At 45.4% G+C, this 24,533-nt stretch overlaps 1 protein-coding gene and 1 pseudogene across 1 annotated transcript in view; one reads left to right on the plus strand and one right to left on the minus strand.

Annotated features, from left to right (window-relative positions):
- OPN4 (opsin 4) overlaps positions 1-24,533 on the plus strand; it is a 228,477-nt gene that overhangs the window by 42,548 nt on the left and 161,396 nt on the right. The gene's annotated exons all lie outside the window — the stretch shown is intronic.
- On the minus strand, positions 10,120-11,681 carry LOC141270807 (uncharacterized; annotated as a pseudogene).

Below are 24,533 nucleotides of genomic sequence, written 5' to 3' on the forward strand. Positions count from 1 at the left end.
TTTTTAATTGTTCCGCATCAAGGGCCTTCTAGTACTGCCCCATTTTTGTAGACCTGTCCACCTCAGGAATAAGAGATATAAAGTGCTCCGTGTAGCATGGTCTAGAAGTGTCACGAATCAGTAATTCCTGTCACCCAAAATTTTGAGAATGCGAGGGTCATGGGAAAGGCAGCGTAACATAAACTCAGCCATGTGTGCCAGACTGCTAATAGGCAACACTTCCGTATCCTCACCAAGAGGACGAGTGACCATGCTCTCCTCCTCCTCCTCTCTGTCCTCAGGCCATCCACGCTGAACAGACGGTATGACAGTTGTGCAGGTAGTACCGTCTATAGCGCATAAAACTAGCTCCTGTTCTTCCTCCTTCTCCTCTTCCTCATTGTCACCCAATCCACATTGGGATGAGATAAGGCTGGGCTGTGTGTAATCACCCTGCATGGTTCCTTGCTCCATCTCATTGTGCTCCGCCTGCAATGTATCCTCTTTGATTGTGAGCAGAGAGCATTTCAGAAGACAGAGAAGCGGGATGGTGAAGCTAATTATGGCATCATCGCCGCTCACCATCTTGGTGGAGTCTTCAACGTTTTGGAGGATGGTACATATGTCTGACATCCATGTCCACTCCTGAGGTCTTATGTGTGGAGTCTGAACTGAATACCTACGGCCTTGTTGATGCTGGTACTCAGCAACTGCCCTCTTCTGCTCACAAATCCTTCCCAACATCTGCAGTGAAGAGTTACAATGCGTGGGGACATCACACACCAGTCTGCGAGCCGGAAGCTGCAAACGCTGCTGAAACACGGCAAGGGCAACGGAAGCTTTAGGTGACTTTCTAAAATGGGCACACAGGCAGCGTACTTTAACAAGCAGATCCGGCAGCTCCGGGTAGGATTTGAGAAACCACTGAACCATGAGGATAAGCACATTGGCCAAGCAGGGTACGTGTGTGAGCTCACCTCGCCTCAGAGCCGCCACCAGGTTCCGGCCATTGTCACACACGACCATGCCTGACTGTAGGTTCAGCGGTGTGAGCCACAGATCTGCCTGCTCTTTTAGAGCTGTCCACAACTCTTCAGCATTGTGCGGTTTGTCACCTAAGCATATTAGCTTCAGCACAGCCTGTTGCCGCTCGGCTGAGGCAGTGCTACAGTGCTTCCAGTTTGTGACTGATGTGGTTATTTCGGAAATGGAGGCTGAAGTGGAGGAAGAGGCTGAGGAGGATGAGGTGCAGGAGCTGTAGACTGTGGGGCTACCCTGATTGACCTAGGGCCCGCAATCCTTGGCGTCGGGAGGAGTTGCTCCGTCCCAAGGTCCGACTGAGTCCCAGCTTCCACTATGTTAACCCATTGTCCCATCAGCGAGATGTACCGTTCCTGCCCGCAAGCACGTGTCCGTGGTTAGGTGGACTTTCCCGGTAACTGTGTTGTTGAGGGCACGGCTAATGTTTTGGGACACGTGCTTGTGTAATGCGGGGAGAAATAGTGGCGGCTGGGTACAGAGGGACGGTAGCCGCCATCAGGTTGCGGAATGCTTCCGTCTCCACGAGCCTAAAAGGCAACATTTCGCGTGCAAGCAGTCGCAAAATGTGGGAATTTAGTAGTGTGGCCTGTGGGGCATTGGCTGCATATTTGCGCTTGCGTTCACAGGACTGGGGTATGGACAACTGAACGCGGCGCTGGGACAAGGACATGGACGTGCTTCCTGATGCTGCTACTTGAGAGTGTGCAATGACAGGTGCAGGGCAGGAGGCATCTTCACATGCACCATGGACAGGGGATTGGCTTCCATGCACAACAGCGGAAGAAGCAATGGTGCCACCCGCAGACACTGTTCCTGGACCCTGGGGTTCGGCCCACAAAGTCGGGTGCTTTGCTGCCATGTGCTTGATCATGCTGGTGGTGGTCAGGCTGGTAGTTTTGCCACCCCTGCTTTAAAAAACAACCAAACTCGGAAAGACCTAACAGTTGTACAGGCAACTTCCTTCGTGTTGGTGTTACGGGGAATGGTTGCCTGCCTTCTGTCTGCGGCCACCACACTGCTTCTTCAAGCCTGTTGGGGTGCTCTGCTTCCCTCCCCCTGTGTGCTGCTGTCCACGCTCTGCATTTCCTCCTGCCAGGTTGGTTCAGTTACTATATCATCCACCACCTCTTCTTCCACTTTCGCACCCTTGTCCTCCTCCTGACTTTCAGGCAATTGTGTCTCATCATCGTCCACCTCTTGTGACACTTTCCCACCGTCGCCTTCGTGTGACCGTGGCTGCTCAAATATTTGGGCATCGTTACATGCGATCTCCTCTTGCCCCGTTTCAAGTGGACCGGGCCAGAGGCCTGAATCTATAAATGGAAAAGTGAACAGCTCTTCGGAGTGTCCAGTTGTGGGATCAGTTATCTCTGGGCACTCGGCATGGTGGGAGGAAGGAGGATTAGGGTGAGGAATACGCGGTCCAGACTCAAAGCTGACCGTGTGGAAGACAGAGTGGTGGTGGCTATGTGACTGGAAGCCTTATCTGCTATACAACCAATAACCTTTTCACACTGCTCTGTGTTGAATAGTGGTGTTCTGCCGTTCCCTATTAATTGGGAAAGGAAGGTCGAGCGAGAAGATGTGGATGTTTGTTTTGGCATAATTTCAGCTTGCCCTCGGCCTCGGCCTCTGCATTCTCCATCACCATCACCATCACGTCCAGTTCCCCATACCTTGCCACTTGCCTTGCCCATTTTAAATGGAAGACAATATCTTCTATGCTCACTACAAATGGGTGAATTTGGAGCGAACTTATATGTGATCCGTGTGATGGACAAACCACAGTTTTAAACACCTGGCCTGTAGGTAACTATTTTGAACAGCAAACCGGTGTCAAAAAATTTGTCGACACACTGAAACAAATTTTTAATGGAGGCCAGAAATGGCAGTATTTTCTGAAAACCTATGTGTGATCCGTGTGACGGAGAAAACACAGTTTTAAATAGCCGGCCTGTAAGTAACTATTTTGAACAGCAAACTGGTGTCAATGGCTTCACTGACACACTGAAACAAATTTTTAATGGAGGCCAGAAATGGCAGTATTTTCTGAAAACGTATATGTGATCCGTGTGACGGACAAAACACAGTTTTAAACACCTGGCCTGAAGGTAACTGTTTTGAACAGCAAACTGGTGTCAATAGCTTCACTGACACACTGAAACAAATTTTTAATGGAGTCCAGAAATGGCAGTATTTTCTGAAAACGTATATGTGATCCGTGTGAAGGAGAAAACACAGTTTTAAACAGCTGGCCTGTAGGTAACTATTTTGAACAGCAAACTGGTGTCAATTGCTTCACTGACACACTGAAACAAATTTTTAATGGAGGCCAGAAATGGCAGTATTTTCTGAAAACGTATATGTGATCCGTGTGATGAAGAAAACACAGTTTTAAATAGCTGGCCTGAAGGTAACTATTTTGAACAGCAAACTGTTGTCAATAGCTTCACTGACACACTGAAACAAATTTTTAATGGAGGCCTGAAATGGCAATATTTTCAGCACAATTATATGTGATCCGTGTGACAGACAAACCACAGTTTTAAATAGCTGGATTTTTAGCGCTGTAATATGAAAAGGTCCTGGCTGTATTCTGCAGTGCCAACAAGCAAATGGAGCACAAAAACTGTTCTCTCGATTGCTTTTTAAGCAAATAATGAGGATTAAGAACCGAAAAAAAATTATTCCTGGTCCCTGAGATCTGGGCCTATATCTAGAAATATCTAACAGCAGCAGCAGCTGCAGACACAACTCGAATGGAGCCTCTTGTGCTATATGCACTGCAGTCTGCTATATACACTGCCTGCCTATATACACTGCCTGCCTGATATCTCTGCAGATTGATCAGTCCTCAGAAGGACTGTTTGTAGAGATGGATATGTGTAATATACATCTGTTCTACCTACACTACCTAATAAACAAGCAAATCTCTCCCTAGCTCAGCAGCACCTCTCCCTACACTGTCTGATTCTGGAGTGACTGTGACGAGCACGGCGGCGCCAGGTCTGATATAGACCTGATGTCGCTGTGCAGCCAGCCAGTCACTTTAATGCCACAACTAACATAGCTGCGGCATTACAGTGAGTGGCAGACAATCCCTGCATGTTCATTGGCTCTGTAAAGAGCGCCAAACATGCAGGGAGGGGACCCGAGCTCCCGCCGAGCAACCCTGGAAATACTTGCCGAGCTTGTCGAGCAAAGTGATGTTCGGGCGAGTATCGAGTAGTGGCGAGCACGTTCGCTCATCACTACTGAGGATTAGAAAGCTTACTCCATGTTTAAGTTGAGGGACTGTTTGCTTTCTTCCTCTAAATGTATCTGGATCCTTTGACTGCGGTGCCCAGTAGATCTCACTATAAGGACTCATACTCATCTGCATGAAACATTGATGAGTGCAATCCAATAAAAAATCAGAAAGCACTCTGACTAATGTTATTCAATAATTCCCCGCTAGTCTGCGATTTTTTTCTCAGATCAGATTGGACTGCATATATCGGACGAGAGTTGCCAGTGCAAGTCAATGGGTGCGAGAAAAAAATTGCATGGCACATGGACCATGCGTGTACTGTCCGATTTTTACACACTCATATCCTAGAAAACCTGACATTTCATCAGCCGCGTACAGTAATATCACAGCATGACAAGTCAGAATAAAATAGATAGAATAGATATATACATAGGATAGATACTGTAGATAGAATTATGTCAGTGATATATATAATTAGTGCAGTGCATGTGTAGTTTAATGTTCATGTATTTAGATAATAATTCAATAAATTAAAGAAAAAAATGGCATGGGGTCCCCCGAAATTTTAGTAACCAGCTGAGGGAAAGCTGACAGCGGGGCTGATGTTTATAACCTGGGAAGGGGGTAATAAGCATGGAGGTTCCCAGGCTATTGATACTGTATCATTTCCCGGCTGTATACTTAGCCTTTATTGGTTATTAAAATGAGGGCCCCCCCCCAAATAAAACTAACATGGGGTCCCCCCTATAATTAATAAACAGCAAAGGCTAGGCAGACAGCTGCTCATGGCGCTAGCGCTGACGTCAGTGAGGTGAATGGAGTTTATCAGCTATGAACTCCGCTCACCTTGTTTACGTCACCATGAGGCACTGATGCTGCACTTTCACGTACAGCTCAGTGTCTCTTCTAGATGCCAAGCTGAACCGTCGCATCATGCCACTGTTCAGCAAGACATCTACATGTAGCAGAGTCGGACTCGTCGATTGACAAATGGATTATCTTCTTGTCGGACAGGTGAGGAATATGGTGGTTTATTATTTTTTATTTTTCAATAATACATGGGTAAAAGAGGGGGGAGTGTTTATTTCAAATAAAGTTGCCAGTTTCTTTCTTTAAATAAAGGGACTTTATTCTGGCTGTGTATTTTTTACAATTTGACTATGGGGTTAGTAATGGGGGCGTCTTATAGATGCCTCTCCATTACTAACCCCTGGGCTTGATGTCAGCTGCCAATACAAAGCTGATATCAACCCCAATAGTATTACCTCATTTGCCACCACACCTGGACAAGAGGGAAGAGTGGAGGCTAAGCGCCAGAATTGGTTCATCTTATGGATGCACCATTTCTGGAGTGGCTGAGAGTTAATGTTCATAATCTGGGGAGGGGGGGCTAACCTTTCCTAGCCTATTAATATCAGCCTGCAGCTTTCTGCCTAGCCTTTTCTGGTTATTAATTATAGGAGGACCACATGTCATTTTATTAGTCCCTCATTTTAAGAACCAGTAAAGGCTAAGTATACAGCTGGGAGCTGATATTAATAGCCTGGGAAGCTCTATGTTTATTACCCCCTTCCCAGGCTATAAACAACAGCCCCCAGCTGTCGGCTTTCCCTCAGCTGGTTAATAAAAATTATGGAGGCACCACACCATTTTTTTCATTAATTTATTTATTTATGACTTAAATACATGTACAGTAAGCTACACGCGCAAAACATTGATTATATATTTCACTCACATATTTCTAACTATCTATCGTATCTATATGTATTGAAGAATATTTACTTAGAAAACTATCTTTAAATGACAGAGAATTACTCTATGTAAAAGCTAATGTTAAAATCGCATTGCACACAGATTGTGTACGCATGTCATATGGATGCTAGGTGAGAAAAATCGCATGACACTCGCATGACACTCAACTGACTTTTCAGGAACAACATCAGACCGATTTTATTAATGCAGATGGGTGGGTATGAGCCCTTAGGCCGGAGTCACACTACCATATAACACGTTCGAGTGCTATGGGATAAAACATTGCATAGAACTCAGCCCAGTGTTATTCTATGGCCCAGCTCAGATCACCGTTTAATTTCTTCGGCGTATTCGGCATGCTTGCAAAATCCTAACATGCTGCGATTGTATGTGTATATCAAGCAAGACTCGCCAATGCAAGCCTATGGGTGCGAGGAAAAATCGGACGACACACGGAGCATACGTATAGCGTGCGACAAATACGCACACAACTCCCTGAAGCCAGGAAATTGCATCAGCTAAGAACAGGAAGCTTGTCATCAAATTGACCTGGCAACCTATAAAAAACCCTGAACACGCCTCCACGGATACCAGCAACATGGCCAGACATATCAATGTGGAAATGTTGATTGTCCTGGTGCAGGAGAGGCCAGAAATCTGGGACCCTTGCTGACCGCAATAAAAAGGATGCAGCTTGGAGACGCATATGCTGCCAGATGTATCCCAATTTTGAGGAAAGTACACGAGAGGTCTAGCAGGAAATTAATAAGTGCAAAACATTTAGATACTGCATTTGTGTCTGTAGATGTACCGGGTGGGCCATTTATATGGATACACCTAAATAAAATGGGAATGGTTGGTGATATCAACTTCCTGTTTGTGGCACATTAGTATATGGGAGGGGAAAAACTTTTCCAGATGGGTGGTGACCATGGCGGCCAATTTGAAGTCGGCAATTTTGGATCCAACTTTATTTTTTTCAATGGGAAGAGGGTCATGTGACACATCAAACTTATTGAGAATTTCATAAGAAAAACAATGGTGTGCTTGGTTTTAACATAACATTATTCTTTCATAAGTTATTTACAAGTTTTTCTTTGTTTTCAGCCATTGACATGTCGCAGAGGTTAACACGTGAGGAGCGGATAGAAATTGTGTTGATGTTTGGTGAACACAGTACCTGGGTCATTGCAGCAGATTTCAATGCAAGACACCCTACGAGACCACCCATCTCCCATGCTACAGTTAGCAAACTGCTTGCCAAATTTCGTGAAACAGGTTCAGTGTTGGATTTGCCAAAATGTGGACGCAAGAAAACTGTCACTAATGAAGAAACATCAGTGGCTGTCCTAGCTTCGTTCAGCAAGAGCCCACACCGTAGCACTCACCGCATGTCACTGGAGAGTGGCATCAGTCGAACATCCCTTCAGTGGATATTAGCTACTCACAAAAGGCACCCTTACAAAATCCAGCTGCTGCAGCATCTCAACGAGGATGACCCAGATCGGCGCACTGAATTTGCAGAATGGGCAAAACAAAAATTGGAACAGGACCCTCAGTTTACACAGAACATTATGTTCAGTGATGAGGCAAACTTTTTTGTGAATAGTGAAGTTAACAAACAAAACCACTGCTATTGGTCTGACACTAACCCACAGTGGATAGATCCCTCCAAGACTGTTGGAACACAAAAATTGATGGTATGGTGTGGTATATGGGGTACAAAGATAGTGGGACCATTCTTCATCAATGGAAACCTCAATGCCACTAGATATCTGAAATTGCTACATGATGATGTGTTACCCTCTTTATGCACTGAAGATGGCACGTTCCCTGAGTTTTTCCAACAAGATGGTGCACCACCACATTATGGGTGTCAGATCCGAGCATTCCTACATTAACAGTTTCTTGGAAAGTGGATTGGTCATCGTGGCCAGTTGAATGGCCACCAAGGTCTCCCGATCTGACCCCCTTAGACTTTTATCTTTGGGGGTCATCTGAAGGCAATTGTCTATGCTGTGAAGATATGAGATGTGCAGAATCTGAAACAACGGATACTGGAAGCCTGTGCTAGCATTTCTTCTGCGGTATTGCTATCAGTGTGTCAAGAATGGGAGAAGAGGGTTGCATTGACAATGCAACACAATGGGCAGCACTTTGAACACATTTTATAACTGGTCATAAACTTGTAAATAACTCATGAAAGAATAAAATTACTTTAAAACCGAGCACACCATTGTTATTCTTATGAAATTCTCAAAAAGTTTGATGTGTCACATGACCTTCTTCCCATTGAAAAAATAAAGTTTGATCCAAAATGGCCGACTTCAAAATGGCCACCATGGTCACCATTCATCTGGAAAAGTTTTTCCCGTCCCATATACTAATGTGCCACAAACAGGAAGTTGATATCACCAACCATTCCCATTTTATTTAGGTGTATCCATATAAATGGCCCATCCTGTACATAAATCATTTGTGAACAGGATGTTTGCTAATCCACTTGCCAAACTGTGCACATGTTGACAATGTAATCTAGCAATCAACACCCAAGCAAGGTTTTCAAATTTTTGGGGGTTTTCAGTGGCAGATGTGACAAGAAGGTGGCGCAGCTGCCGTGATCAATTCCACCATTAGTGGCAGCATTGTGCCAGGAGTGGTGCAGCAGCATCGTGCCAGGAGTGGTGCAGCAGCCTCAAGAAAGCGTAAATACATTTATTTCGACCCCTTGAATTTCCTAGCTCCCATTCTGGAACTCCGACAGTAAGTGCATGATTGTCTTGGCTCTTTAAATGTGTAGATAATAATGTATTATTTTTTTTAAACAACAACAGAACTGAATCCAACCTACGAGAAAGGGAGACAGCATCGGATTCTGAGGCGATATTGGACCCTGTTGGAGAAGTCAGTGAGAAGGCCGGACCTTCTTCTGCCCCGTCAGCGCCAGGAAGACCACCACCACCACCTTCGGCAGGACATGAGGCCAACCCAGATGATAATGACCCTGAACGTAGCAGTAGTCCTACGTTTGCCCTGGATACCTCACTACAGGATGCAGCCATCCCACGTAGTGGCCGGTGCAGGAAGGAGCTCCCCACCACCGGTAACAGGCGCCAAGTGGACATTGGTGTTTTGCAATACCTAGCATGCACTGTTAATAATGATGAATATGGAGGAGGCCTATGCACGGAGCCTTGCATTGTATTTGTGCCCAATTTCCTGAGAGGTGAGGCTGCGTGCCAGATGTGCATTGCAGATTGTAATTGATTCCTGCACAGCACCTAACAATCCAAGACTCGTTTTCAACTACTTCGAGAGATGGCAGATGTCCATTAACAATCACCTACACATGCCTGAAAGTGTGGATGAAGAGCCTATAGTCCTTCCAGAATCACCTCCACCACGGATCCGATCCCCTCAACCATAACAAAGACCTTACCAACAGTTCCAAACCCAACCACCACAACCTTATGTTCAAAATCCAGCTGCACCTTCCCAATATGGCCATTTGAACATACCCACTGTAGGAGAGTGGTCTCAACTTGGGTATGGTCGACATGGCCATTCTGGGGGGTTTAGCCAAATGGCAAACCAAAATCAGCATGATTTTGGCTACCATTATCCAAGTGGCCAATACCATGTCCCACAACAGGGCCCACAAATAATTCCTCCCTTGACCTGTAATCCTGCCTCATCCACCTCCCAGGGGCAAAATAATCCACCAGCCCAAACTCAACAAACAAGTCATGCTATCCCTCCGCCATCATCACCACCTTCATACCAAAATTTGTAAGAAATAGTGTATTCAGGACTATTATCCTTTTTTGTCTTTATATTAATTTTTGTTTAGGCAAATTTGGCATATGATTGAAATATGACTCTTAGGAGAAAAATAAATCTTGTTTGTAATAAAGTTATTTGCTTTACTTATATGAGTTTTGTCATTTTTAATACAGTATATACTGTATGCCTCAGATATAGAAGGTATACTTTGTGACATATACAGACATCATACATTTTTGACAAAAACATTTTATTTTAATACAAAAAAAACCCCAGGATATTATAACATAGCCACAGCATAGTCTTGCCAAGGATTAGATCCCTGTGGTGAGACAAAATAATTTGTAAATATGTACCAAACTTTGAGAGCAGAGGGCTGATGACGTGAATTGGCAACATGTCTTGTAGGCCTGCCAATATTGCGCAACTCACCAGCGTCATCATCATTAGGTGAACATTCATGGATCATTGTGAAATTATGAAAGATGACACAGGCCTTAATCACTGTAATCACATTAGCTTCACTTAATTGGATGGCCGACATCATGACCCTCCCAAAGGCGTACTCCACCAATCGTCTTGCGCGTGATATAAGATAATTAACAATTCGCCGACGGTGGTCCAGGGCTCTTCGTGGATATGGCCTCATTACATTGCGTGTCAATTGAAATGCTTCATCACCAACCATGACATAACTGCTTCCAAACGTGAACCGAGTAGAACCCATGGGGGTGGGATAGACAAATCATTAGTTCGCAGCCGCCGACCCATGATGGAAGAATTGAAGACTTTGGAGTCTCCAGTTCTTCCATAGGCCCCAATATCGACAATTATTAACCTGTATGTGCTGTCAACCAAGGCCAGCAGAACAACAGAAAAAAATTGCTTATAATTGTAATATTGGGACCCTAAGTTTGGCGTCTTACAAATGCGGATGTGCTTGCCATCCAGGGATTCAATGCAGTTGGGGAACTGATATGTTTCCTCAAAGCCTTGGGCTATCCGCAGCCAGTCTTCTTATTTGGTATGATGTTAAATTTCCCAATAAGAAACTCCAGATGAAGTGCGGCTTAGGAGATACCGGTAGATAGAAACCTAAAATAGAATAACAACCTATAAGTGGAAAATTAAAGTATAATAAAAAAGACTTTCAACACATTTGTAAGTAAGAGTTGTAAAACATTTAACGTATCTTTTTTTAAAAAACATTGCTAACAAACATATAAATAACATCTGCACACATAACATTAACAGTGTAGTCCAACATAAAAATAATCAACGATATGTCTGAACCATGAAAATAATGTAAAGTTGGGTGGCATGAAATAAACACACATACACAACATTATGTCATTCACATATACAGTTAGGTCCATATATATTTGGACAGAGACAACATTTTTCTAATTTTGGTTCTAGACATTACCACAATGAATTTTAATCGAAACAATTCAGATGCAGTTGAAGTTCAGACTTTCGGCTTTCATTTGAAGGTATCCACATTAAAATTGGATGAAGGGTTTAGGAGTTTCAGCTCCTTAACATGTGCCACCCTGTTTTTAAAGGGACCAAAAGTAATTGGACAATTGACTCCAAGGCTAATTCATGGACAGGTGTGGGCAAAGAATATCAAAAGTTGAGCTGTTCATCCGACAGTAGCCATAAAACTTGTCAGGATGGCTGCATAGAGCCCCAAATAGACGGTGGAAATGTCCTTTAGTCACCCGTCGCATCAAAAGTGGATGGACCCACATTCGTCTCCGCCTCCTAGGATCAACAATAACTGGGTAAGGCTATCCAAACCGTTGAGACAAGACCCAATGAACAAGACCCAAAGAACCCGCTCAGTTGTGTTTAAGGTTAACCTGTCAGACATGTTTTAAGCAAACCAGGACAACACCAGCAGGCAGGGTTGGATTAAGAGTAGCAAGGGCCCTGGGCAGTTTAGAAGGCGCGGGCCCCCCACACACACACACCTGATTTATCACGTGACATGTCACATGATCCCCTGTGATAGAACATGTGATAGTTCACGTGAAATTAATTTGGCACAATATTAATTATAATATTTTTTTTTAGGCTGTGTGCCCACTATGCGTTTTTTAAACGTTTCCGCAACGGCAATTCCGCTGCAGAAGCGCTTAAACGCTTGGTAGAAGGTCTGCCATGTTCCCCAATGATAATCTGCATGTGCTATGCACATGCTGCTGAAATTTCCGCTGCGGATTATCATTGCGGAAAAATCCGCAGCATTACCAATTATTTTGCGGAAGCGCAGCGTTTTCGCCGCCATTGACTTGCATTGGAACGCATGCAATCCACATCCCTGCATCTGTAGATGCGGAATCCATGCGTTTCAATGTGCGGATGGTACCTGGGTGTGGAGGATAGGAGACTCTCCTCCGGACCCGGGTACCATAGAACCTGTAAAAAAAGAATAAAATAAAAAATAAATATTATACTTACCTTCTGATGGCCCCCGGTATCTTTATCCGATGCGTCCTGGCTTGCCGGCAGCTCGCGATGGTCTGAAAAGGACCTGCCGTGACGTCATTTAGTCATGTGATGGGTCACGCGACCGCTGACGTCGGCAGGCCATCAGAAGGTAAGTATATAATTTTTATTTTTTACCATTCTTTTACTGTCACACTATATAAATCCATGCTGGTTGCATGGATTTATATAGTGTGACCAAGTTGTCAAGCACTTTCCAAGTGATGCTAAAATCGCTTGGAAAGCGCTTGTCAACCCGCATTCAATAATGCATGTAAAGAACGCTTCACATCCGCATGTCCCTGGCAGGAAAAACGAATGTACAATCCGCATGTAAAATCCGCATGCGTTTTTTCTGCCAGGGAGATGCAGAAACGCTCAAAAAAAATCCGGAACATTTCTGTATCGTGGGCACAGAGCCTTACATTAATTGTATGACTCAATATTGAGCACACGTAGCCATCTATACACAGCGGGAGGCAGCACGGTGCCATCTATACACAGCGGGAGGCCGCATGTAGCCATCTATACACAACAGGAGGCCGCACGGCGCCATCTATACACAGCGGGAGGCCGCACGGCGCCATGTATACCCAGCGGGAGGCCGCACGGCGCCATGTATACACAGCGGGAGGCCGCACGGCGCCATGTATACACAGCGGGAGGCCGCACGGCGCCATCTATACACAGCGGGAGGCCGCACGGCGCCATGTATACACAGCGGGAGGCCGCACGGCGCCATCTATACACAGCGGGATGCCGCACGGCGCCATCTATACACAGCAGGAGGCCGCACGGCGCCATCTATACACAGCAGGGGGCCGCAAGGCGCCATCTATACACAGCAGGAGGCCGTACGGTGCCATCTATACCCAGCGGGAGGCCGCACGGCGCCATGTATACACAGCGGGAGGCCGCACGGCGCCATGTATACACAGCGGGAGGCCGCACGGCACCATCTATACACAGCGGGAGGCCGCACGGCGCCATGTATACACAGCGGGAGGCCGCACGGCGCCATCTATACACAGCGGGAGGCCGCACGGCGCCATCTATACACAGCGGGAGGCCGCACGGCGCCATCTATACACAGCAGGAGGCCGCACGGCGCCATCTATACACAGCAGGAGGCCGCACGGCGCCATCTATACACAGCAGGAGGCCGCACGGCGCCATCTATGTACAGCAGGAGGCCACACGCGCCATCTATACACAGCAGGAGGCCGCACGGCTCCATCTATACACAGCAGGGGGCCGCACGGCGCCATCTATACACAGCAGGGGGCCGCAAGGCGCTATCTATACACAGCAGGAGGCCGCACGGTGCCATCTATACTCAGCAGGGGGCCGCACGGCGCCATCTATACACAGCGGGAGGCCGCTCTGCGCCATCTATACATAGTGGGAGGCCACACGGCGCCCCCCCACAGAGACAGCAAGAGGCCACACGGCGCCAACTATACTCAGCAGGGAGCCGCACGCAGTCACGCACACACACAAACATATACAGACATATACAGTACAGACCAAAAGTTTGGACACACCTTCTCATTTAAAGATTTTTCTGTATTTTCATGACTATGAAAATTGTACATTCACACTGAAGGCATCAAAACTATGAATTAACACAAGTGGAATTATATACTTAACAAAAAAGTGTGAAACAATTGAAAATATGTCTTATATTCTGATTTCTTCAAAGTAGCCACCTTTTGCTTTGATGACTGCTTTGCACACTCTTGGCATTCTCTTGATAGACACCGGAAATGATTTTCACTTCACAGGTGTGCCCTGACAGGTTTAATAAGTGGGATTCCTTGCCTTATAAATGGGGTTGGGACCATCAGTTGTGTTGTGCAGAAGTCTGATGGATACACAGCTGATAGTCCTACTGAATAGACTGTTAGAATTTTTATTATGGCAAAAAAAAAGCAGCTAAGTAAAGAAAAACGAGTGGCCATCATTACTTTAAGAAATGAAGCGCAGTCAGTCCGAAAAATTGGGAAAACTTTGAAAGTGTCCCAAAGTGCAGTTGCAAAAACCATCAAGCGCTACAAAGAAACTGGCTCACATGAGGACTGCCCCAGGAAAGGAAGACCAAGAGTCATCTCTGCTTCTGAGGATAAGTTTATCTGAGTCACCAGCGTCAAAAATCGCAGGTTAACAGCAGCTCAGATTAGAGACCAGGTCAATGCCACACACATCTCTACAACAACTGTTAAGAGGAGACTTTGTGCAGCAGGCCTTCATGGTAAATTAGCTTATAGGAAACAACTGCTAAGAACAGGCAACAAGCAGAAGAGACTTTTTTGGGCTAAAGAACACAAGGAATGGACATTAGACCAGTGGAAATCTGTGCTTTGGTCTGATGAGTCCAAATTTGAGATCTTTGGTTCCAACCAAAGTGTCTTTGTGCAACGCAGAAAATGTGAACAGATGGACTCTACATGCCTGGTTCCCACCGTGAAGCATGGAGGAGGAGGTGTGATGGTGTGGGTGTGCTTTGCTGGTGACACTGTTGGGGATTTATTCAAAAATGAAGGCATACTGAACCAGCATGGCTACCACAGCATCTTGCAGCGGCATGCTATTCCATTGCTTTTAGTTGGACCATCATTTATTTTTCCACAGGACAATGACCCCAAACACACCTCCAGGCTGTGTAAGGGCTATTTGACCAAGAGGGAGGGTGATGGGGTGCTACGCCAGATGACCTGGCCTCCACAGTCACCAGACCTGAACCCAATCGAGATGGTTTGGGGTGAGCTGGACCGCAGAGTCAAGGCAAAAGGGCCAACAAGTGCTTAGCATCTCTGGGAACTCCTTCAACATTGTTGGAAGACCATTTCCGGTGACTACCTATTGAAGCTCATCAAGAGAATGTCAAGAGTGTGCAAAGCAGTCATCAAAGCAAAAGGTGGCTACTTTGAAGAACCTTGAATATAAGACATATTTTCAGTTGTTTCACACTTTTTTGTTAAGTATATAATTCCACATGTGTTAATTCATAGTTTTGATGCCTTCAGTGTGAATGTACAATTTTCATAGTCAAGAAAATGCAGAAAAATCTTTAAATGAGAAGGTGTGTCCAAACTTTTGGTCTGTATTGTACATACACGCATAAACACATTTGAAACACAAAAATACATATAAACAGACATCACACAATGATATCTGCCTGCACAGATACACACACACACACACGCAGACTCAGTCACACACACGCACACACACACACACACACACACACACACTCACCATCCCCCGGCTCCATTCCTCCTGCCTGCTCTGACTTCACCGTTGCAGCAGTGCAGGACGCGCACTGCGTGACGTCACAGCTAGGAGACACGGCCGCGCACAGGGCCGTGTCTCCTAGCAGTCACGCGACCGGGCCAGCACAGGGAAGTTAACTGCTGCAGTGCTGGCCCAGCCGATGAGGAAGTAGCGGCCGTGTGCCGCTGCTGGGGGAGCGGTCCGTGGCCCCCCTCCCGCCACTGCTACCGGTATGTGCCGTGGCGGCCCGCACATATAATGAGGGCAATCCGGCATTAGACACCCCGCCTGGAGCCGCGGGCCCCCTGCAGGCTCGGGGCCCCGGGCGTTCGCCCGGATTGCCCTCATTATAATCCGCCTATGCCAGCAGGGGTATATGTCAAAGATTTGAAGACAAATCTTCTTATGGACCCAGTGTATGGCCTTACGTTTTTTATACGTTTTTATAAGTTTCAGACCATTGAGCCTGTTAAATTTAATTTTACGTTACATTGGAAAAATCTGTGGGAAATGTGTGGCCATATGGATGTCATACGGATGCATAGGCAAGAAAATATCGCATTGCAATTGCATTACACACGGATTACCATACGAACAACACTCGTGCGACTCTCAGCACTGAGCATCGGAACGATTTTTTATACGTTTAGTGTGACTCTAGCCTTAGACGTACTCTGGTAAAAGCGCAATCTCTTTCCAGTCCTTTTTACTTACTGATCATTCATGATGAGACCAGGGAAACATTGTTCCACTGGGATCATGCACTTTGTTTTATCCTGTAGCCAGCACTTTGCATACTTAAATTAGGCTTGATTTATGAATCACTTTATTAATTGTTGTATATGCTATGTTACTCTTGGCAGACTTCTGTGAATTTTGTAGTGTCAAGGGTTCTGCACTGTACTGTTCAGGTTATCAATCCTGTGTCACATGATCTGTATTTGTGTTTGTCAATGAATAATTAATTAATAGATTATTGATATTAATTGTATTGTAACAAAATGTTCCCTTATAAAGGAAAAGTTCTGCTATACAGTTATTGCATTGAGTACAACGGCTGCCTAAATTTAAGAGGACAAGGACGTGGATGTAGCTGCTGATGGTGGTAGTTGCGAGTGTGCAATGACAGGTGCAGGGCAGGAGGCATCTTTGCATGCGCCATGGACAGGGGATTGGCATGCATGCACAATAGCAAAACAAGCAGTGGTGTCACCCGCAGAAACTGTTTCTGGACCCTGGCGTTCGGCCCACCTAGTCGGGTGCTTTGCTGTCATGTGCCTGAGCATGCTGGTGGTGGTCAGGCTGCTAGTTTTACTACCCCTGCTGATGCTGGCATGGCAGATGTTGAAAATGGACTTTTTGGGGTTATCTGCAGAGTCTTTAGAAAAGAACCAGACTCGGGAAGACCTAACAGTTGTACTGGCAACTTCCGTTGTGTTGGTGTCCCGGGGAGCGGTTGCCCGCCTTGTGTCTGTAGCTACCACACTGCATGTTGCTGCCTGTTGTGGTGCTGCGCCTCCCTCCCCCTGTGTGTTGCTGTCCTTGCTCTGCATGCCACCTTACCAGGTTGGGTCAGTGACTTCATCGTCCACCACCTCGTCTTACACTTCCGCACCCTGGTCATCCTCCTGACTTTCTGGCAATTGTGTCTCATCATGATCCACCTCTTGCGACAGTAATTGCACTTTCCCACAATTGCCTTCATGTGACCGTGGCTGCTCAAATATTTGAGTATCGCTACACGCGTTCTCCTCTTGCTCCGCTTGAAGCTGGCCAGGCGAGAGGTCGAATCTATAAATGGAAAAGTGAACAGCTCTTTGGAGTGTCCAAGTGTGAGATCAGTTGTCTCCGGGCATGCGGCATGGTGGAAGGAAGGAGGATCAGGGTGAGGAATATGTGGTCAAGACTCACGGATACTGAGACTGGACCATGTGGAAGACAGGGTGGTGGTGGCAAAGTGACTGGAAGCATTATCAGCTATCCAACCAATAACCTTTTGACACTGCTCTGGGTTCAATAGTGGTGTGCTGCGGTCCCCTAGAAAATTGTGACAGGAAGATTGGCGACAAGATGTGGGTGTTTGTCGTGGCACAATTTCAGCTAGCCCACAGCTTTGACCTCTGCATGCACCATTACCATGACGTCCACTTCCCCGTCCCTTGCCAAGCGCCTTGCCCATTTTAAATGAAGGATAATATTTTGCACGGTCGCTACAAATGGCTGGATTTGTACCGCAGTTATATGTGATATGTCTGACGGACGCCTACGGTCTTAAATAGCGGGCTTGTAGTTTCCTATTATAGCCAGCGACCACATGTGAATAGCTTCACTGACACACTGCTACAAACTGTAAATGGAGGACAATATTTTCCACGGTCGCTACAAATGGCTGGATTTGTACCGCAGTTATATGTGATACGTCTGACGGGCTTGTAGTTTCCCATTATTGCCAGCGACCACGTGTGAATAGCTTCACTGACACACTGCTGCCAAACTGTAAATGAAGGATAATATTTTCCACGTTCACTACAAATTTCTGGATTTTTATCGCTGTAATATGGGATCACGTCTGATGATGGAAAAGATCTGGCTGTATTCTGCTGTGCTAAAAAGCAAATGGAGCAGTAAAATGTTGGACTCTATTACTTTTTTAGAAAATAATCAGGATTATGATAAAAAAAATTAATTAGACTTGGCCCCTGATATCTGGGGCTCTGTCTACAGATATCTGTAACAGCAGAAGCAGACAGAACGTGCAATGGACACTATTGTGCTGTATAGTGTTCTCTGCATGCCTAACTCCTGCTGTCACCACTGAATATATGCAGCTGGATTAGTCCTAAGAAGGACTGTTAGTTCAGATGAATATATATACTCCCGGAGTACCTATATCTAACTATTACACTGCGAATTCTGTCCCTCACACAGCAGCACCTCTCCCTACTCTGTCAGTCTGAAGGTTAGACTGTGACGAGCCTAGCGTCACCAGGTCTTATATAGACCTGATGATTCTATGCGGCCAGCCAGTCACTGTAATGGCACAACCAACATGGCTACGGCATTACAGTGCGTGGCAAGCAATGTTCATTGGCTTTCTAAAGAGCACCACACATGCAGGGCAGGGATCCGAGCTCCCGCTTGAACATCCCGGAAATACTCGCCAAGCGCCGAGCATGTCGAGCAGTGAGATGCTTGGGTGAGTACCAAGCAGTAGTGAGCACGCTCGCTCATCACTAGTTGTTATGTGAAATAGGAAATTTTGAAGCTCACCACACCTGTCAATCGTCTGTATAGTTGGGAAGAACTGCAGCTGGTGGGTGCCTGAACCCGCTGGTAAAGCACAGCAACAATTGGAACGAAGGAAAAAGGTCTGACACATCCATCCAGGTAACATAAAATAACTCTATCTTTATTTATAATCCATTAAAAACAGAGAGGAGAGGGAAGGTTAAAACACTGACATGTTTCCAGAATTTTAAGCGCCCTTAATCACAGCATATGATATGATTAAGTGTGCTTAAGGAGCCTGAAACGCGTCAGTGTTTAAACTTTCCCCGATGTCTCTGTTTTTCATGGATTATCTAAAGATATATAGTTATTTTATGTTACCTGGAAGGATGTGCTAAACCTTTTTTCCTCATTCCTATAGGTTAATATATAAGCATCTAATAGATGGTCACTTGGTAACTGTTATAATCCATTTCTGAAAGAATGAGAATGACAAATTTCTAATTGTAAAAACATGCCCCCTTTGAACGGCCAGGCTCTGTTCTGCCTCCTGAATGTCAGTCTGTATCCTCAGAGTGATGACTAGAGATGAGCGGTGTTCGACTCGAACTGTTCGTCAATCTCAAATTCGAGCTGTTTTGGGCGGCGTTTGAGCCGTTCGGCGAACACGAACGATTTGAAAAAAATTTGGCTGTTCGAGGTTATGTTCGATAACTGTTCGTGCACCAAAATCATAACTGGGTTTTTTCACAGTAATGCTGATAATCAATGTTAATACGCAGTTTGAGTGTACAGCGGGGAGGGGGGAGGGGCAGGGGATGGATCTCTGCATAAATAATGAAGATCTCCATTTTTTTTCTCTTTCCCGCATTTACAGTGGGAAGGTGCAATCTGTCAGCCTATCAGCAGCGCACACACGGAGCAAACTGCTTTTTTTCACACAAGCAAGGGCATGTGTCATTGGCTGTGTATGTCACATGTTCTTGCCCTATAAGACCCAGCCATTTTCCCCGTCGCCACCATTTTCTCACTGCTGCAGCTGCGTGTTAGATGGCACCGCTGTTGCTGTGTGCGCTATACTTTCAGTGTTAATTTCAAGCCAATTTTCTCAGAAATATACAGATGCTATACTTTCAGTGTTAATTTCAAGCCAATTTTCTCAGAAATATACAGATAGCTTGGGAGTAGGGAATAGTTGTGATTGCAGTCCTTTTGAGGACTAGGTTACAGCATTTCCTACGACTTTTAGCAGGCAGGTCTGTGCCCTTAAATAGACAGCTTGGGAGTAGGGACTAGTAGTAATTGCAGTCCTTTTGAGGACTAGGTTACAGCATTTCCTAGGACTTTTTGCCAGGCAGGTCTGTGCCAGTGCTGTGCAAGTGTTTTTCACAGCATTTGGCTAAATCTAGCTAAGCAAATCCTTTTTGGCCTCTTGCAGTGTGTGTTAGTCAGTGGAGTAGCGTATCTGTGTTGCAAGCTACACCACCTGTGTATAGAATACAATTTTTTTTACTGCACCTAGCCAAGTAAAACCTTTTGGGCATAGCATCATTCTATTAGGCCATCTTTACTAAGCTCCACCAGCTTGCAAATTACTAATAATTTTTATCTGCATCTAGCTCGGAAAATAATTTGGGGCTTGTAGCAGTGTATGGGACTTATTCTATTAGTCCATCTATACTAAGCTCCACCAGCTTGCAAATTACAAATAATTTTTATCTGCATCTAGCTCGGAAAATAATTTTGGGCTTGTAGCAGTGTGTGGGACTTATTCTATTAGTCCATCTATACTAAGCTCCACCAGCTTGCAAATTACAAATAATTTTTAGCTGCATCGAGCTCGGAAAATAATTTTGGGCATAGTAGCAGTGTGTGGTACGCATTCTATTAGGCCATCTATACTAAGCTCCACCAGCTTTGAAAATAATAATAATTTTTAGCTGCATCTTGCCTGTAAAATAATTTTGGGCATATTAGCAGTGTGTGGTACTCATTCTATTAGGCCATCTATACTAAGCTCCACCAGCTTTCAAATTACTAATAATTATTAGCTGCATCTTGCCTGGAAAATAATTTTGGGCATAGTAGCAATGTGTGGTACTCATTGTATTAGGCCGTCTATACCAAGCTCCACCAGCTTTGAAATTAATAATAATTTTTATCTGCATCTTGCCTGTAAAATAATTTTGGGCATATTAGCAGTGTGTGGTACTCATTCTATTAGGCCATCTATACTAAGCTCCACCAGCTTTCAAATTACTAATAATTATTAGCTGCATCTTGCCTGGAAAATAATTTTGGGCATAGTAGCAATGTGTGGTACTCATTGTATTAGGCCATCTATACCAAGCTCCACCAGCTTTGAAATTAATAATAATTTTTATCTGCATCTTGCCTGTAAAATAATTTTGGGCATATTAGCAGTGTGTGGTACTCATTCTATTAGGCCATCTATACTAAGCTCCACCAGCTTTCAAATTACTAATAATTTTTAGCTGCATCTTGCCTGGAAAATAATTTTGGGCATAGTAGCAGTGTGTGGTACTCATTGTATTAGGCCATCTACACCAAGCTCCACCAGCTTTGAAATTAATAATAATTTTTAGCTGCATCTTGCCTGGAAAATAATTTTGGGCATAGTAGCAGTGTGTGGTACTCATTGTATTAGGCCATCTATACCAAGCTCCACCAGCTTTGAAATTAATAATAATTTTTAGCTGCATCTAGCCCAGAAAATAATTTTTCTTCCCAATAGTGGTAGCAATAGAAATATGAGACGCGCGCCTGGCTAACAAAAATATACGCTTCATAACAAAAAACACCAGCCTAGCGCACTGCATTAATAAGATGGCATCATCGTCTCTCCCAGTGCTAGGCCTACTACGCTGGATAGCATTCCTGTGCCTAAAACACAATGTATGGGTCCGCGCTAGCCACGATGCTGAGGGGTCTAAAGCTGCTGCTAACGCTTTATCACAATTCAATTGGCAGATTTTCACAGAGCTCCTCCCCAACGCCCACCCATCGGGCAACAGTTGCCCACCCTCCCTATGGGATCTAGTGGCGAATAGTTGATGCCATTAATGAGAGCGTCAGTTGCCCCGTCGACGTGGCAAGCATACGGTAAGGCATGGGAACAGTGGACATGACTAGTAGCAGGCAGATGGGTTGACCAATGTGAACAAGCCAGATTACAAGTCACCATAGAATTTCTCCACCAGCTAATGATGAGGGGCATATCAGAGGCGTCAGCGCAGCGGTGTCTGACCGGAGTAGCATTTCACTTCCAACTACTAAATTGGGGAGATGTGACAAAGAGATTCATCATCAGACAATCCATAAAAGGGTGGAAAAGGGGTCAGCCAAGTCAGGAGTGTAGACGTCCCGTCCCGTGTCACTAAAACTGATTTCTCACATCATATCCCTAACACCATTAACATGACACTCACAATTTGAAGCAACACTACTGTGTACTGCATTTGTGATCGCCTTCTTCGGGCCGCTATGCATAAGCGAATTAGTCCCTCAATCCAAAATTAACACCAGTGGAGGCTTATTACACCAGGACGTAGTCATAGCCAATAATGCAATACGTCTACGCATATGCCAATCGAAAACGGTTCCAGCGGGCAGGGGCACTTGGGTACTTCTACAACCCACAAACGGTACACTGAGTCGGGTAACAATAGAAAAACATATATAACCATCAGATCACAACGTAATTTCTTCCTATCACACATTGATGGAATGCCATTATCAAGATACCAGTTCCAAGCTATATTTAATAAATGCATAACATCGGCAGGGAACCACCCCAAAGATTATGGGACACACTCATTCCGCATAGGCGCGGCCATGGAAGCAGCAAGAGCAGGACTGTCAGAAACGGAAGTTCAGAGGATAGGGAGATGGCGATCCACGTGTTTGGAGAGATACATAAGACCGGACTTGTTTTCCTAACGTGGTTTGTTTCTTTTACAGGTGACGCTAAGCCAACAGTGTGGGTGATAGGCCACTCGTATATATATTGGGCAGAAAAAAGGGCAAAAGTCCACCCAGGCGGGAGGAAATTAGAGTTTCATAACACATATTTCAACTGGAGAGGTATTAGAGGTCTGCTATGGCCACAGGTTCTAATGGAGGTAATCAAGGTAGGGAGAGAGGCAAGAGGTCCGGTCATCTTAGTTATACAGGCCGGGGGAAATGACCTAGGTCATCACAAGAGCACATAACTAATGGCAATAATGAAACTAGACACTGAGCGCTTCAGAGAATTTTTCACAAAACTAACTATAGTATGGTCAGAGATTGTGCCGATAGTGGTATGGCAAGGTGCGCGAGACATCACGGCCATTGAACGGACAAGGCGGGTAATAAATATTCGGATGGCAAAATTTAGAAGAGACAGAGGCAGTGTAGTGATACAACACCGACAACTGGAAGGAGATAAAGCAGGCCTCATACGGCCCGACGGTGTTCACTTAATGGATATTGGACTGGACATATTCCTGTCAGGACTCCAGGACGGAGTGGAACAAGCATTAAGAGTGATGGATGGGGGTCAGAGTCCTGCATATGAGTACGCAGGATCCTCCGTGGCCTGGAAATAGAAAGGACATGCTGGAGAGTTACACTTGTTGGCCAACTTGCCGGTGTGGAGACCCAGGGCATGCTGCAACAAGCTGAATTATTTTAGAAATAAAATGCCTTTCTAATGGAATGAGTATAAAGAGTTAATAAAGCTGTGACCGATCCTCACCCATCCAGTTGTAAGAGTTACATTATTGTATTGTCAAGGAAAGGGGGACAGTAGGGGGGCTGAGTGTTTGGGTTTGGTTGGGGGTCCCCACAGTCTGCCTAGGCTAGATGCATTTAAAAATTCTTATTAGATACACAGGCACCACTGGTGTTTTGTGGAAAAGCACATGTAAGATTCTGCAACAGCCTCTGCTGATACTCCTGCATGCGTGAATCCCTTTCTATGGCAGGAATTATTTCGGCAAATTTACTTTTGTACCAGGGATCTAAGAGTGTGGCAACCCAGTAGTCGGGATCACTTCGAATTCTGACAATCCAAGGGTCATGTTGCAGGTAGTGCAGCAAGAAGGCACTCATATGTCTTTCGCATCCAGGAGGACCAAGTCCTTGTTGTGTTGGTAGCGAGGTAAGAATCATGCTTCCTTCCTCTGCCCTCTCCCCCCAACCTCACACAACAGAAATGTGATCAAGGTCTCCCTCATCTGATGAGTCTTACATGCCCATCGCCAGTTCGTCCTCCACTTCTTCCTCGGCTCCTGCACCTTCCTCAACAGTTTGGCTGCTACCATGCGCCCTGGTTAATCCCTCTCCCCCACCCTCCCATGCCTGCCGCCTTGGTGCTGCCGACCGTCTGGACCTTGGAGATGTTATCCCTTCCGCATACGACTCCTCCTCTACTTCCTCCACCTCCTCTTGTCCCACCACCTGACTCTGAATTCTGTTTAACGTGTGCTCCAGCATGTAAATCACCGGAATAGTCATGCTGATAATGGCATCGTCAGCATTAAACATCTTCGTCGCCATTTCAAAACTGTGCAGAAGGGTGTGTGGCGCCTCTCAGGGTTCAGTCACCACAGAGGTACTGCATCTCACCCAGAGGTGTGGTATCTCACCCTCAGGTAAAGAAGGAGTATGGCTCGGGACCCTAACACCTGCATCCAACACATACCCGCAGTGGGGGTAGGACGAGATTGCT

Source organism: Phyllobates terribilis, unplaced genomic scaffold, assembly GCF_046119375.1.
Source record: "Phyllobates terribilis strain yellow unplaced genomic scaffold, ASM4611937v1 Scaffold_5__5_contigs__length_657084704, whole genome shotgun sequence".
In the NCBI taxonomy this organism is placed as follows: Eukaryota; Metazoa; Chordata; class Amphibia; order Anura; family Dendrobatidae; genus Phyllobates; species Phyllobates terribilis.